Source organism: Saccopteryx bilineata, chromosome 4, assembly GCF_036850765.1.
Source record: "Saccopteryx bilineata isolate mSacBil1 chromosome 4, mSacBil1_pri_phased_curated, whole genome shotgun sequence".
Lineage (NCBI taxonomy): Eukaryota > Metazoa > Chordata > Mammalia > Chiroptera > Emballonuridae > Saccopteryx > Saccopteryx bilineata.
In genome coordinates, this window is record NC_089493.1 from 216,685,742 (window position 1) to 216,702,889 (window position 17,148).

Consider the following 17,148-nt stretch of genomic DNA (forward strand, 5'->3'; position numbering starts at 1 on the left):
AAGATAAATGACCAAAATTAGGAAAAAAAAGTCATAATAATGTAATTTTTTTCCTGATTTTGAAAGGTAGCTTCTTTTCTTTTTGGCAGGTGGTCCTGTACTAAAGGTTTTGAGCAGATGTTTGCTGTTGTGTTGTTATGGCAATGATGTAGGCTGGGCCTCAGTTCCATTGGTAGGTGGGGTTTGTTAGGGCTCTAGCAATGGGAGTCTCAGTTTTCCCGGTGCCTCTCCCACGTCTCTCCCACCTGAGCCAGCAGCCTGGCGACTTAGCTATGATGTTGCCCCAGCCACTGCTTGTAGAGCAAGAGGATCTAAGAGAAGTCAGGCTCTTCCTCCAGTACTGCTCAAAGCAGAGTTCTGGGTAAGGTTGTGCCAAACAGAGCCACCAGTAAGAGCAGGCAGGGCTGGGAGCTGATTGCAGATCAAGTGCCTTATTAAGGGCCCTTGGGCATGTTTAGTATGCCTCAGCACTCCCTGGGTCTAATCTTCACAGGCTTCTTCCGTGTGCACTGTTTGGTAGCCTGCAGGAAGCCACATGTACCTCCAGCCCCCACAACTTCTGCAGTGCACACAAAGGTCTATACCCGCCCACTTAGGTGCAGAGGACCTGTGATCTCAGTCATAGCCAGGAATGCAGGAATGCGCTTTGAAGCCTGTATTGCCCCAGCAGAAGTGCCCCTCCCAAGCACCCCCAGGTGGAGGGATCCTGGCCTTTGCACACATTTCGTGCTGGTGGTCATGGAGCTGGGAATGAACAAAGACACTGGCAATAGCCCATGCGGATGTCTACCACTGATAATCTCAAGCTAAGTCCTTCAGCCCACAAGTGCGTGCACCCACGCTAGTTGTACCAGGTGGAGCCACTTTCACACCACCCGTAATTGTGGAGCTGGGACCACACAAAGCTGCTGGCGCTGGCACCAGCTCCTGTGGGCACTCCACACAGGTAACCTTTGTCAGAACCTGTCGCCCATGCTCGCCCCACATCCGCAATCTCAGGCAGAGTGGGCGTGTTCTTTCCTCTGCTTGATCATCCACCCTAACCCCGCTTCTTCCCTCTGCCCCCCTCCACTTCGCTCAGCTCCAGATGAAAGCGGCCCTTCCTCAGATCAGTAGGGAAAGTGAAAAACCACATTCTCTATCTTATTTCCTTCAGAATAGATTATATATTCAGCCACCTTTTTACCCAATCATAACTTTGTCTGGTGTGTGTATATTTCAGGTACTCCTGAGATTTTTTTTCTCTGTCTTTAGTTGTTGAATTTGTTAAAATTTCAAGGGGAGATGTCAGGAGTACCCCTCACAATGCCATTTCTCTTGTCACACCACAAGAGTGTTTTAAAATGAGCACCTCTTTAAAAATAAGTCTGGGATGTATATTTGGTTTCAATAGAATTTCTGTCCTTCACATTTGGGAAAGATCTCATCTACACAATAGAAAAGAAAGAATCCTTATGAACTTTACATTTGCTGCTTTTCTACCTCCATGCATTTCTACCCTTCTATAAAGCATTAAATTTAAGAAAGTCATGAAGAAACTACAGAAGGCCCTGGCTGGTTGGCTTAGCAGTAGAGCGTCGGCCAGGCATGTAGAATTCCTGGGTTTGATTCCTGGTCAGGGCACACAGGAGAAGCGCCCATCTGCTTCTCCACCCTTCTCCCTCTCCTTCCTCTCTCTCTCTCTTCCCCTCCTGCAGCCAAGGCTCCATTAGAGCAAAGTTGACCTGGGCACTTAGGATGGCTCCATGGCCTCCTCCTCAGGCGCTACAATAGCTCCAACTGCAGCAGACCAATGCCCCTGAGGGACTGAGCATCACTCCCTGGTGGGCATGCTAGGTGGATCTCGGTCGGGTGTATGTGGGAGTCTGTCTGTCTGCCTCCACCTTGCTTCTCGCTTGGGAAAAATACAAAAAAAGAAAGAAATTACAGAAGGTATGGGAAACTAGTTAAAGCATGTGACCTGCATATTTTTCACTCTTCTATATTCTATTCTGTCACAACTCATCAGACAATGAATAATGCTAAATGTTCATAAATATTGTCTGTTAACCAATATCTTAGTCTAAGTTCCTCAGAAACCAGAGGCTGAAACCAAAGCTCATATACAGTTATAGTAGTAGAGAATACAATCCATGGCAGTGTGAGTGAAAGAGAGGAGACTTACCGTATTTTGTGCTCCATAATACGCACCTGACCATAAGACACACCTAGGGTTTTAAGGAGGAAAATAAGAAAAAATTTCTGAATCAAATGGTGTGTTAAAATATTTAATAAAATATACCACAATAATATTTCAACAATGTAAACTCAACAGCAGTATTAACAACCATTAGCACTGTTATTAACAATGAGAAGAGACTTTATTGTTCAAATACTCTTTAAGTTGTCCAGGAGCCAGCAGCAGCTAAAAAAAGTTGAATATTTACTCCATAAGATGCACGGGCATTTTCCCCTCCACTTTGAGGGGGAAAAAGTGCATCTATGGAGTGAAAAATATAGTGATAGGGACAAATAAATGAGCTAATAATTGGGTGTTTTATTGAGATGGTATCAAGTGCAGTTGGTTGTTGAATCTTGGAAGATCCTATATGTTCACTATTGAAATGAAAAATTTTTCTAAGTCAGGGAGAGGGGAATAATTTATGTACTAGTTCCATTCTCTTTTGGTAAAAGATTTGTTGTGCAAAGAGGACATTTCTAGCCCTTATTCTTCTGTTCTTCCCCTCCACTCATCTGTACTTATCGATTGTACCTGTGTAAATACCAAACAGCTGTGTTGGAATCTTATGTCTCAATGTCAACCAGAAAGCCCCAGGGCAGGGGGAGAAATCTTCAATGTGATCTCAAGTGATGCCTGCAATATGTCAGAGTTCAAGCAGAACTGGTTGCTTTAGCAGCGACTGAGACAGGATAAGCCCCCAGAAAAATAAACACAGATTGGTACTACAGATCTCAAGTTTGTGTTGTAGAGCTACCTTTCTAGTCTTTAATCCTAATAATTTTACTGTAATTTTTTTTTAATTAAGTGAGAGGGTGAGAGGCAAGGAGGCAGAAACACAAACTCCTGCATGTGCCCAACTGGATTAACCCAGCAAGCCCACTAGGGGGCCATACTCTGCCCATCTGGGGTGATGCTCCATTGCTTAGCAACTGTGCTCTTCTTAGCACCTGAGGCAGAGGCCATGGAGCCATCCTCAGCATCCAGGGCCAAATTGCTTGAACCTTTTGAGTCTTGGCTACAGGAAGGGAAGAGAGAGAAAAGAGGGGCTGGAGAAGCAGAAGGGCGCTTCTCCTACGTGCCCTGACCAGAAATTGAAAGCAAGACTTCCACAGGATAGGCTGAGCAAACCTGCTAGGGCCAATGCTACTGTAAATTGAGGAAAAGTCTTATCAGTGAAACTGAGATTAAAATAATGGAATAGGGAAAATCTGCTTTTAGAGGAAAGGGATCTCTATTTATTGACTGACAGCTCTTGACAAGTACTGGGCTGAGTGATCATTCGAACACTTTCTATGTTCACTTTAGGGCAGGAGACAGCACACTCCATCTCCAGAACACTGCTTCTGAGGCTGGGCGCTGAGCATAGTTCTCCAAGCTCTTAGGAATCAGAAAAGCTTTGGCCTTTGGGGTGCAGAGACAACAAAGAAAAAGAACGAGGAGAGACTAAAGCTGAAAGAAAGTGGGCAGAGGAAGAGTGAGTAACTGTAGATTCTTCCAAATAAGAAGCTGTTCAGAAACATTTGTGATGCTGATATTCAAGCTTTGACCTTAAAAAGAGGATCAAAGAGTAAAGTGATAATCATTTAGACCAGGACAGTTCAAATCAGCTGTTAGATTCCAACAAGAAAACACAAGCAAACCTTAATCAAAATAATTTTGAAAACCTGATTAATTAAAAATAAAATACCATAAAAGAATCACTAATAAAATATAAGCCACAATATTATATTATATAAGGCCTAAGTGCCTTCCTTGTCTAATCAACTCAGGGTGGTGAAACACACAATCATCTTCTTGATGTTTTTTATAAAATTGTAGAACTGAAAAGAACTTTGGTGATCATGGAACCCCAAATCTTGAACTACAGAGGATGAAACTAGAAACTTGAGGAAGTGAGTGACTTGTCCAAAGTTAAATAGAAAGCTATGGACACTATAAGAGTCAGGCACAAGACTTCTATGCTCAATAATTATGTCTTTTCAATAACATAGATGATTTAAATTTAGGAAAAACACAAAAAAACATTCTCCTCCTCTTAAGAAAAACTATACTAATGGACAGATTAAAATAGGCCTTGCAATTACTTGTATGACATTTATATATAGTATTAATGTTTTGAGCAAAAGTACACTTGCAAACAAATGCAGAGAATTTTTTGATATTTGAGCGAAAATTTTCTTAATGCGAATAAAGATTCACTGACCTGATCTAAAATTACTAACTAAAATTAAGCTCAGGAAGGATTTTTGACTACTCATTGCTTTATTTCATCCTACTTCGAGGCTCCCATAAATGCTAAACCTGTATCTATTCATGGAGCAATGAGCTGCCAGCTTCTGCTCTAATGTACCACATTATCTGCATTGACTAGATCCTTACAGAGTCTTGGCAAGGATTCCTTCTGTTAGGAAACTAATTCATTGCAATCAGATGCATATTTATACTTTATTTATGTCTATTGGACAAAAATTATTAAACAAAATGGATCTTAAGAGTATATTAAAAGGTCTGACAGAGGAAGAACTTCAGAGTGAAGACTTTATCAATCCATTTACCTCATCTGACTAGAGCTCCCTGTGTTGAACCTGGAGTAGACACAGGCTGTGAGTTCAGCAATCACGTTGTTTATTGGGCAGGAGCAGAGGGCTCAAGACTTAAAGAAAAATCTTGCCCTCCCTTTAAATTGGAAAACAAACAATCTTATTTTGTTTTTTTTTCAACTCATTGGTAGTGTTTGTGCTGTTCCAAAATATGCCTGAGCTGGGAGGGTCCTGGAGGTAAGGTACAGCTGGTGAGGCAAATGGCCTGATTTGCATCGACTCTGGTGACCTCCCTGCAGGCAAAACCCTGAGGACACCTTCCTGGAAGAACAGGTAGAATTGCAAACACAGGTCCTATTACTATGATATTTTTAAATTGGCAAAGTTAGGAGAAAGAAAAGCAGAAATTATTACTAACTTAATTCATTTTCTCCCAAAGCATCTCAAGAGTCTCTAGAAATTTTTAACAACACTCCCACTGCATTTGTATCATTTAGATTTATTTTACTTGGAAATAAGTCATTTCTTTCCAACCCACATGTCCCAGGCATTCTCAGTATCCTCAGAGCAGTCACATGACAGATGGTAATGGCTTTTGTGCTAAAGAATGTCAATTATCACACTATAGGGAGATTTTACGCTGTGGTCGAACAGTATCCGACTAAGGTGTCCCAAAGAAGAACTGATGCTTCTCATCTCTCTCCCTTCTTGGCTGTCTGTCCCTATCATCCCTCTCTCTGTCTCTGCCACAAAAAATAAAATAAAATAAAAAAGAGTGGTGTCAGTCTTTTAAACATGGCAAAAGGCTTGATCCTGACCCTACTATTGCACCTAAAGATCCCCTACTCACAATAGGAGTAATGTAAAAGGCTGTGACTGTATCTGAGACATTAAGGAAATATGAGATCATTTTCTTCTGATAGTTGTGCAATTTCAATAAAGAGCAGTGTGTATGGGGGGAGGCATTGTTTTATAAATGTGGTTACTATTGTTTTTATATGTTTGATTGGGCAGCTGTTTGGGTTTTATCCCCTTAAATGTATGCAAAATTTTGCCTATAAATACAAGATATTTTAGGTGAGAGTTGTTTTAAACAAAGCACACAGAAACTTTCTTTTTCCTGCACAAATATCAAATCTCTAATAAAACCCCCCACAAATATCTAAACATTGTACATGACAAAACTTGTTGCTTTTATTTTATAGGTGGAAGAGACAAATTAAATTGTTATCACTAAATGAATGCTTGAAACTCACAGAGGCAAATCTAAACTGTGAGTTTTACTTGACAGCAATAGTAAAGAAACTCAGTGTGGTCATATGACAAATAGCATTCTGCAACATCCAAATTGGTAACTGGTTGGTCCCAGCTTGCTTCCCTGAAAGTACAATTCCTTAGTTTTATTATCAGTTATTAAGATCATATATTTTAAATACCTTTTAAGTAAACTACAAACACAATTTTTTCAAATCAATGTTTTTGTAATACAATGAGCTATGTAATATATCTAAAACATGTAAAGAAATTATTTTTAAGCTGTTAAAGTTTGAAAAGTTGTACAAAAAAAAAGAAATATAGAAATAACTCTGATGGGTATGGGTAAATAAATATATCAACTGAGTTACCCCTTAGTTAAATATAAACTTCACTATTCACTCAATTGATTGTTTCTCCAATGAAGAACAATATCTCTAGGTTGGAATTGATCTCCGACTATAACAACTGCCACTTCGTCTATAGTTGGAGCATTGAATCTTCGCACATGTTCTCCAGCAGCCGTTTTGTCAGCATGAATAACAATCTTGTGTGTATCAAATGGCATCATGTCAATTGCTGTTTTGAACAAACAAACGCACTAAATTGTTTTTTTTGTGAAGAAGCTCTTGCAGTTGGGAAACGATGGACCTTTTTATGCAAGTAGAAATTCCACAGCATGCATTCAATTCATCATTGCCATCACTGATGAAATACATTCATAGGAATTTATGTTGACCATCTGGGAATGGAATCAGGGAGCCAGCTTTATGATATATTTGTCCTTTCATTTTGAAAGTTGGCATGAATTGAGCTGTTACGATTTCTGCGTCGAACGACGTCATTTGGAAGCATGAGTTCTATTTCCGGATGTTAGATAGGAAATGCTTTGATTCAGCGGTATATCCGGCAAGCAAAGGGTTTTTTTTGTTTTGTTTTTTTTGTGTGTATTTTTCTGAAGCTGGAAATGGGGAGAGGCAGTCAGACAGACTCCTGCATGCGCCCAACCGGGATCCACCCGACACGCCCACCAGGGGCTACGCTCTGACCACCAGTGGGCGATGCTCTGCCCCTCCGGGGCGTCACTCTGTTGCGACCAGAGCCACTCTAGCGCCTGGGGCAGAGGCTGAGGAGCCATCCCCAGCGCCCAGGCCATCTTTGCTCCAATGGAGCCTTGGCTGTGGGAGGGGAAGAGAGAGACAGAGAGTAAGAAGAGGGGGAGGGGTGGAGAAGCAGATGGGTGCTTCTCCTGTGTGCCCTGGCTGGGAATTGAACCCGGGACTTCTGCACGCCAGGCAGATGCTCTACCACTGAGCCAACCAGCCAGAGCCACAAAATTTTTAATGGCTCTGGTGGTTCTCCAAGTTGAGGCAGTTTAATTTTTCCAGCGGCGCAACACATTTCTTTCGTTTCTCCATTTAATTTCAGAGTCTTGCAATAAGGACACACTTCAGTCAGAATGCCCATAAGAACATGCCGGCTCAAACTATAAAAATCATCAGCTGGGTTGTACCGGAATGCAAGGCAATTGTAATCGTGTGATTGCTGAGCACGGAGTCGTGTTTGATGCTGATCTGCTGTTTCTCGTTGACGTCTTTCAGCCACTCTCAGCTTGTCGCGTTCATTCTGTTGAGAAGGAAGCAGATCTGAAGCTGCAGAACGTGATCGCCGTGCTCACAATTGTGCATCCTCAAGTCTGGCTGCCTGTAAATGAATCGTAAATCAGAAACATTGAAATGGAATCGTAAAATATTTAGTATAGCGTGTGTTGCTTTTACAACCAACAGATGGCGCTGTTTTTCATAAAAGGCATGTTTTTACCTGTCACAGGTGTGACATCTATATCTGTATAATAGTAGGTATATAAAAAAGAGCACATATTCAAATGCAATGTTGTGTCAAAATTTCAAAGCAATCAGTGAAGAACTTTTGGAGATTTAAGATATTGAACAACGAACACTTACATTTTTATTTATATAGATATCTTCTCCCAGTGTTTTGTCTTTTTTACTAAATTCTGTTACCTTTTATATATAGTTTTTGTGTTTGTTTGTTTGTTTTGTGTGAGAGCGAGGGACAGATAGGAACAAACAGACAGGATGGGACAGAGATGAGAAGCATCAATTCTTTGTTGTGGCATCTTAGTTGATTGCTTTCTCATATGTGCCTTGACCAGGGGCTATAGCTAGGCGAGTGACCCCTTGCTCAAGCCAGCGACCTTGGGCTCAAACCAGATGAGCTTGAGCTCAATCTGATAACCTCGAGGTTTCAAACCGGGGTCCTCTGCGTCCTAGTCCAACGCTCTATCCACTGAGTCACCACCTGGTCAGGCTATAGTTTTAATTTTTAATAAGGTCAAATCATTTTTTTTCTTTATAGTTTGTATATTTGTGCATTTTAAAGCAAATCCTGTTGTACATGATGTCAAAAATAAATTAACCTAAATATAAAAAATAATAAATGTATCTTTACCAGGTAAAAGAAGTGAATAGAAAAGATTTTAAGTAGTGGTAAGAGCATCTGACCAGGCAGTGGCACAGTGAGTAAGGATCAGCCTGGAATGCAGAGAACCCAGGTTTAAAACCGTAAAGTTGTCGGCTTGAGCACAGGATCATCTGGCTTGAGCCTGCTTGAGCATAGGATCATATAGACATGACCCTATGGTTGCTGGCTTGAAGCCCAAGGTGGCTGGCTTGAGTCCAAGGTTGCTGGCTTGAGCACAAAGTCATTGCTCTGCTGGACTACCTGGTCAAGTCACATATGAGAAAGCAGTCAATGAACAACTAAAGTGACACAACAAAGAATTAATGCTTCTCATCTCTCTCCCTTCCTGTCTGTCTGTCCCTCTTCTCTCTCTCTTGCAAAAAAAAAAAAAAAAAAAAAAAGAATTGTAAGAGCAATAAAGTTAAATAATGTATGGTGTATTTAAAATCTTAGCTTTGGCCAGTTGGCTCCATGGTAGAGCACTGGCCTGGCCTGAGGATGTCCTGGATTCAATTCCTGGTCAGGGCACACAGAAGAGCCCATCTGCTTTTTCACCTGTCCCCCTCTTATTTCTCCTTCTCTTCCCCTCCCACAACCATGGCTTGATTGGAGAGAGCTGGCCCTGGTTCCTGAGGATGGCTCCATGGCCTCCACCTCAGGCACTAAGAAGAGCTCAGATGCTAAGCAATGAAGCAATGCCCCAGATGCACAGAGCATCACCACCTAGTGGGCTTGCTGTGTGGATCCCAGTTGGGGGACATGTGGGAGTCTATCTCTGCCTTCCCTCTTCTCACTGAATAAAAATAGAAAAAGAAAAGCTTTGGAGAAGGCAAATGATTTCTAGTAGGACATAAGAGATATGATGCAAATGAGAAGCTAGAATATTAGCTGAGAAATTGTGAAGAGTTATGATTTCATTCTATAAGCAGGGAGGAGTTATGAAAAGTATTTGCTGTATATTTATGGGTTTGATTTAAGGAAAGGTGTTACATAATTTTAACTCATATTGATACTGAAAAAATAACCTTGATAGTCTTGTAAAAGATAAATGTGAGGAAAGAGACATTGAGTTGGAATGACCAGTTAAAGGACTTCTACAATATTCTAGAATAGAAAAGGGCCTGTACTAGTGGAGTGGTTGCATAAACAGAGAGAAAAACAAGATTAGAAAGTAAAATAGAGAACTTGAAACTGATTAGATGTGGGATTTGAGTGAGAAGAATCAGACATTTTTATAAAAGTTTATACCTGAGCAAGCAAGTTTAGATAGTATGAAAACTAACCAAAAGCTTTAGTGTATAAACAATATTCAGAGAAGTTAATGTGTTTGGTTTGGGGTGTCTGAATTCTAGAGACCTGAGACAAAAACTTGTGACAATTTTAACTAGATGTTGGTTTTGTCCTTTTGAAAGTATGCAGTCAAAGATTTAGATTTGGGGGTCATGAACTTAAGTGATAATGAAGGTATGTGAGTAGATGAGGTCCTCAGGGGAGAGGTAAAATAAGTCAGCACCTACAGGGGCTGGGCTGAGGCGGGACTGGCTCCTACCACTGTAGCAGGTCAATTACTCCCTAGCAAGCCTTGGCATGTTCTGTCTCCTCAGGCCATTCCTGACTTCTCATCCCATTTCTTAGGCAAATCCCTGCAGACTGTTTGACATGCAGTCTGTAGGAAAAACATCAGATCCAAATAAAGTTCACATCAATAAACTAAGAATAAAAATAGAAGGTAGAATAACCCCCTCAGCAATCTGGTTCAATTTTATCCCTGAAAATTATGTTTATATATATACTGTTAGTGTTATTATTGAATTAAGAATGTAAAATCATTGCCTCTTATGAACTTTGGCCATCAAATTTATATATATTTTTATGGCAAATAAATAAAAGCATTTCAGTTTTTTTAAAAAAAATAGACAGTGATATCTTAAGGCTAATATTTACTAAATTATTCTTATTTCAACATATACTATGGAGTATCCTCAAATCTGATGAAAAAACTACCTAGATAACTAACTTTTGGCACCTTTTATTGTACTTGCGGTTGATAACATTTTTAGAATTAGATTACCACTTTGGTTAGCACAGTGATTTTCTTTTCATTTTTCATTTTTCTTTTATTTTTTGTGACAGAGACAGTGAGAGAGACAGAGAAACGGACATATAGGGACAGACAGACAGGGAGAGAAATGAGAAACATCAATTCTTTGTTGCAGCTTCATAGTTGTTTGTTGATTGCTTTCTCAAATGTGCCTTGACCCGGGGGGCTATAGGCTATAGCAGAGTGAATGAATAATCACTTACTCAAGCCAGCGACCTTGGGCTCAAGTCAGCAACCTTGGGTTTTAAGCCAGTGACTTTTGGGCTCAAGTCAGCGACCATGGGGTCATGTCTATGATCCCACGCTCAAGCCAGCAACCCCAAGCTCCAACCAGTGAGCCTGTGCTCAAGCTGGATGAACCCGCATTCAGGTTGGCAACCTTGAGGTTTAGAACCTGGGTCCTCTGCATCCCAGACTGATACTCTATCCACTGCGTCACCACCTGTTCAGGCTACCACAGTGATTTTCAACCTTTTATTTATCTCGTGGGTACACAAACTAACCACTAAAATTCTGCGCACAACAAAAATTATATTTTTTGGTGATCTGACAGAAAATAAGTATAATCCTGATTCATTTACACTGTGGTTATTGTGTTAGTGGTGGCCATTTTTTTATTTGACAATCTAAAGGATAAGAGGTCAGTGTTCCTGATTAAATAGTCAGGTATTGCATGTTTTAAGAATCCTTGTGGCTCACGGGTTAAAAAATGCTGGTTTAACACATTGCCTACTAAAAAAGTTCAATTGTATTTTATTACATTTCTTCTTGGTTTAGGGAATATTCAGAATAGATATCAACTTCAAAATTTTCTTTCCCACATACTGAGACAAAAATTTAGGGGGAAAATTAGTATTAATAATATTAAGCAATATTTAATTGTCAATTTAATATAATTTAATATACAATTAGTAGTTACTCATATCTCACTGTTCCTTGCAATGGTTCTAAATATTGTAGTTAGAAAGCCAAATACTACTTTTGTGGGAGAGTAGGAAAGCAAGGAGATGATGCATATATAGAAACCTGAAAAAAAATATAGAGAAACTTCTGTGGTTTGTAATATTCTATGAGAGAGACAGGAAAGCTTCCTACAGCATTTCTTCTAATGAAAAAGTACAGTGCAAAACCAGAAGCTAGCTATTAACCCAGAGGCAAGACGCATAGTAAGAGATAGCACATAGTTGGTTGTAAAACAAGAAATAAATTATGAAAATCCTGTTACAGTGTTTCCCAAAATGTATTCCCCTGGGTGTTGATAGACACATGAAAAAAATGATTCCTAGGGGCATTAGCTTATGTAACTCTTGATTTAAAGAGTTTTGTTTACAGTGGCCTTCTCAGGGCACTTAATATGCTCCTGCATAACAAAACCTCTAAAACAGTAAGAGGACTTGGTCTTTCTCAAAACAGCATAAGGGAAAGTACTGGGAATAATGAACACCATTGGTGATCCACCCAGATCCTACTTTTACCTTTGAAGAGCTGACCTCAAGTTATTAGAACAGCTTTGCCAGCTAAGCCAGAGAAGTTCCTGAACACTTCCCTTGCTTGCCAGTCCCTGCACCGCCGAGACTGATTTGTGTCAGAGTATGGGAACCCACTCCTTTGCTGATAATGGCATCAGGGCAATGAGCAGTTTATACTCTGGAGCTCTCCCGTGGGGTCAGGCTGAGGCTTTGCCGGCTACCAATATACCCTCACTTTGTTTCTTCCCCTTCTCTCTCTTGCTGGATTATCCTAGAAATTCTTCCTTGATGTATTCTATGCACACAAATCCTTGTCTTAGACAGTTATGAAAATAAGGTTGAAAAGATATCTAGGATTTTACTATGAAGGGTCCTGAATACCAGACCAAGGTTTTTAACTAAAATTTCTTGGTTTCTTCCAGATATCGCCATACTTCAGGTATAGTCCTTTTTAACAGGTTAAATTCTAAACATAAATAGACATGTCCCTAACATTTGTGGGATTTGAGACAAGAGTATAAGACCATAAATGAAGCTAAAACCTTTTAAATGGAGTATAATTACTCTTCTATCTTGTCAGTAGTTATTTAATGCTGTAAAGTTGTCTGCATTTGCTAATTTATGGTACCTCCAGAATCACAAACTAAAATACAAACAGAAGAAAAAAAGAATGTTTGACACAACTGGGGTACAATGTTTTGTTATGTAATGATTTCTTTTCATACCTTACATAACCTCCTTCAAATCTACTTACATTCTGACTCTTGGGCTGTAATACCTCAAACCACCCTTCATATCATTTTAACAGTTACTTTTTATTTCCCAAAAAAAGAACAAAATGTGGAGAAACATTTCCTAGGGACCTGAATTACACTTATTATGAAAGTAAATGTTTCAGGACATCTAAACATGTATACCAGTCCTAGGTACCCAACCCCTAGTAAGTGATGTGCTCATTTTCCTTAATAAATTATATACGTGTTTGTGTTTATAATGTCTGAGGCCTTCTAAAATATAGGACTAGGCTTCACTTGTCCAGTTCTGAAGCCACACTAAACAGAAAAATGCTCAAGCCAGCAATAACCAATGAGCAACCAAGGTGTCAAAATGAAGAATTGATGCTTCTCATCTCTCTCCCTTCCTGTCTGTCTGTTCCTATCTGTCCTTCTCTCTGTCTCTGTCATACACAAAAAAATGCTATTTTAATTACTTTATGAGGACCATGTCAATAAAAAAATATGATGAAATCATTCTGTTTTATAGTTTAAAAAGTAAAAGTGGAATCTATAAATAAAAACAAAAACTAGATAGTGTTTTAAAATAAATATAAATTGACATACATGGTTTTGTAAGTAAAAATGTATTTTACCAACTTCATCTTTTTCATTTGAAAAATACATTCCAGAATATATAAGCCACACAGTTTCAATTAAACTATATTTACACATTACAGACAATACAACAGACATATTTTCCTTTTCTCTTCTATGAATTCATGACAGTAGACATCATATAATGCCAGTAAACTATTATTTATTTAGTGGAATTTAAAAACAGAATTTCAAGAATATTCTTCAAGAGGTATTTATAATGAAGAGTAGTTCAATTCTGCAATGTACAGTAACATTGTTAGTGCATCTTTAAGTAAGAGAGACTACAATTTACATATTCTAGTCCAAAAATGTAAGCTATGTAACAGAGTGCAAAAAACAATATAACAAGGCATTTGGAGTCACAAGCTCTTGCCCCAAGAAGATCAGCAAAGCATTTAACTCTGACAGTAATCCAAACACTTTCTCTCTCCTCTATGGCAGGACAGCCATGCAAATGCATGTATTATAACACTGAAGAATAAGTAATAGCAAACACTTAAATAGTTTGTTGAATAAATGAATAAACGAATGATCAAATCAGCCTATTTGGACCTCTGCATCCTGAACTGTAGAATGAGGAGGTTTACACCACTACTGGATGATCTGTGGTGTTTGTATACATTGGATTTAGGTTTAGAATAATTCAATAAAAGTAAAAACTCATTATACTGTCTATTCTAACACTTTGAGGTGGTTTGTATCTCTTTCAGTTTTTTAGATCAGCAGATAGCTAGACTCTAAATAAGCCACCTGCAGTGCTGTGGTTAGTGGTAACTTGAGTGGGATGTGATAATAAAATTCTATGTAATGAATCTCTATTTCCTTTTCCTTTTCTCAAATTTTGTTACACTGCAATACATTTACACTCCTGACTCAGAACTTCGAGTTCTACTTCTACTGCAAAGAAAAAAAGGGTATAAACTATCTTGGGATTATCAAAACGCTCTGTATCTTGTGCCTGAACCTCAAGTAACTTGCATAGAAAAGCATGAGTAAGTTCTTGTCTAGAGTTTTAAAGAAAATGTTAACATGCATGTGCTTGAGAAAAATGGAGCCACAAATTTCAGAACTTCCCAGGATGCAGTCTTGCCAATCTTGATTCTAAATTCCTCTTAAATTCTTTGCTTTTCCAATACAAATGCCATGTGCTGGTTTCATTAATGGCCAAGCACAGCTTTCCCACAACTTTACAATAGTTTGCATTGGCTTCAGATAAGATTGCTTATGTCAGATGAGAACTTAAGATGTTTTGTTGATGTAACTCAAGGCCAGGCACCATTTATCATTTTCCTTTTATCATGTTTTGTAAAACTCATGCCATAGACCTGCCTGAAAATTGGAAACATTTTTGACAATAACTCTGAATTTTCTCTGGCCTAATACACCAGGTTAAAATTAATTATGGAGCTATTTTAATGGCAGGTAGCTGACCTGAGAATTCCAAAGCATTGCTTACATATGGACTGTCTTACTCCACAAGACAGCAGTACCTATGGTTGGCAGAATAATTAGTCATTATGGATTCTAAGGAATGGATCCTTGTCATTCAGTTGAAAGATGAAAATTGGGAAGAGTAAATTTTAGACAATCATTTCAGAAGAAATAGAGTAGTAAAAATCAATATAGTACTTAGATATTGGCAAATGTAAAATATTTTTAAAATCTTCACTTTCCTTCATGAAAAAAAAACAAGTGTGTGCTGGGTTTTTTTTTTGTTGTTGTTGTTTTTGCTTATATATCTTTTTAGTTTAAATATATTATTTTAAATATTTAAATAAATTTGCAACTTTGGAATCAGTTCAAGTTTAATAAATGCCTACCACTATGGAATATACTGAAAAGGCAAAGTTATTTTAATGTTCTTTAATATCTCAAAATATAATTGGAAAGACAAGACAGACAAAAATAAAACTATTAAAGGACAAACAGAAGCAAGAGATAACTGTTTCCGATGCAGAATTTCACTTTTAGTTGTAGTGCTTTGAGACTTTGTGCTAACCTGTGAAAAGGTAACGACCTTTCTCATACATTGCTCATGAAAGTCAAAGTGGTTTAACCACTGATAGGTAATGTTTCCTAAAATAAAACATATTTCTACCCAATGGCCCAACAATTCTTTTCAATGATGCAGCAATTCTACCTCAGGTTGTGTACCCTAAAGAATTGTGTACATAAAGCCCTGGCTGGCTGGCTCAGTGGTAGAGCATCGGCCTGGCGTGCAGGAGTCCCAGGTTCGATTCCCGGCCAGGGCACACAGGAGAAGCGCCCATCTGCTTCTCCACCCCCCCTTCCTCTCTGTCTCTCTCTTCCCCTCCCGCAGCTGAGGCTCCATTGGAGCAAAAAGATGGCCCGGGCGCTGGGGATGGCTCCTTGGCCTCTGCCCCAGGCGCTAGAGTGGCTCTGGTCGTGACAAAGCGATGCCCCAGATGGGCAGAGCATCACCCCCTGGTGGGTGTGTTGGTGGATCCCAGTCGGGCGCATGTGGGAGTCTGTCTGACTGCCTCCCCGTTTCCAGCTTCAGAAAATTTAAAAAAAAAAAGAATTGTCTACATAAAGACATGCACAGATATTCAGAGTAGGTCTATTTGTAATAGCTCCTCCAAATAGGGACATATATACATTCATATATACACACGGTTAGATATATCACACAGTTTAGATATATCCATTTATCTAAACTTCGTACTCAGGAAAACGACTTATAATGTTAGCAATAGAACTTTAATGATTTCTGAGGGTACTGTGGCTGTAAAAGTACACGAGAGAGAAGTGGAGGGTGTCAGTCAGTAAAGTCAGGATACTGAGTTTATAAACACTCATTGTTTAGAGCTTTCTAAAAATTCAATTATATTATTTGAGCATTAATTAATTTGTGTATATGTTATACGAAGAATCTCTGTATGTGTTATACAGTAAAATAGGAATTATTATTATCTGCCTATAAAAGGTGATGTAAGGCCAGTGGTTGCAGCCACCGTCACAGTCGCCTGGCATGCGCAGGTTCGCATTAGATTTGGATAGACGGTAATGAAACTGTGAAGCCAAAAGCTACTGGGCCATTTCTTTATTCTAGCCTCACACTCAGCAGGTAAGTAAAAACAGGAAAGGCACCAAAACCCACTCATTCAGCGCTCACAAAGCTACTGATACACTCGGGTTTTCCTAGAATCAAAGGCTCTACTAGACTCAGTCACCACTGGTTCCCCATCTGCATGTCTTCTCTCTTCTCATCTCTGCACAAACTGGCTTCTCCTTCGCACCCCACCATCTTGGCTGCCTCTCTGTAAAAATGGCCTCCTTCCCTTTTTCTTCCTTCTCCTTAAAACTTTATGGTGTGAAAACCCCCTCCTCCAACACACATTAGCATAACAAAGGCCCTTCCCAAGTAGGAAGGTAATTAGCCGTTTCACATGGGCAGCAGCCATTTTTAACAATAAATGTGAGGAAACCCAGAAAATACAGATTTTACAAACTCATTTGCTCAACATTCCACCCCTTTTGCTCACTTTGAAATTCACAATCCACATCACAGGCACTTCTGTGCAGGGAATTAGGCACATCACACAAATTGCAGCAACAGCACAAGTCATACAGTTTCAACAATTATAAAGGTGCCTTTCACTGTGTCTCTCTGAGCACTTTGCCCAAAATGCAAAAGCTTCTTTCCAACTAGATAAAAAGCTTCCTGGTACAGGGGGGCCTCCAC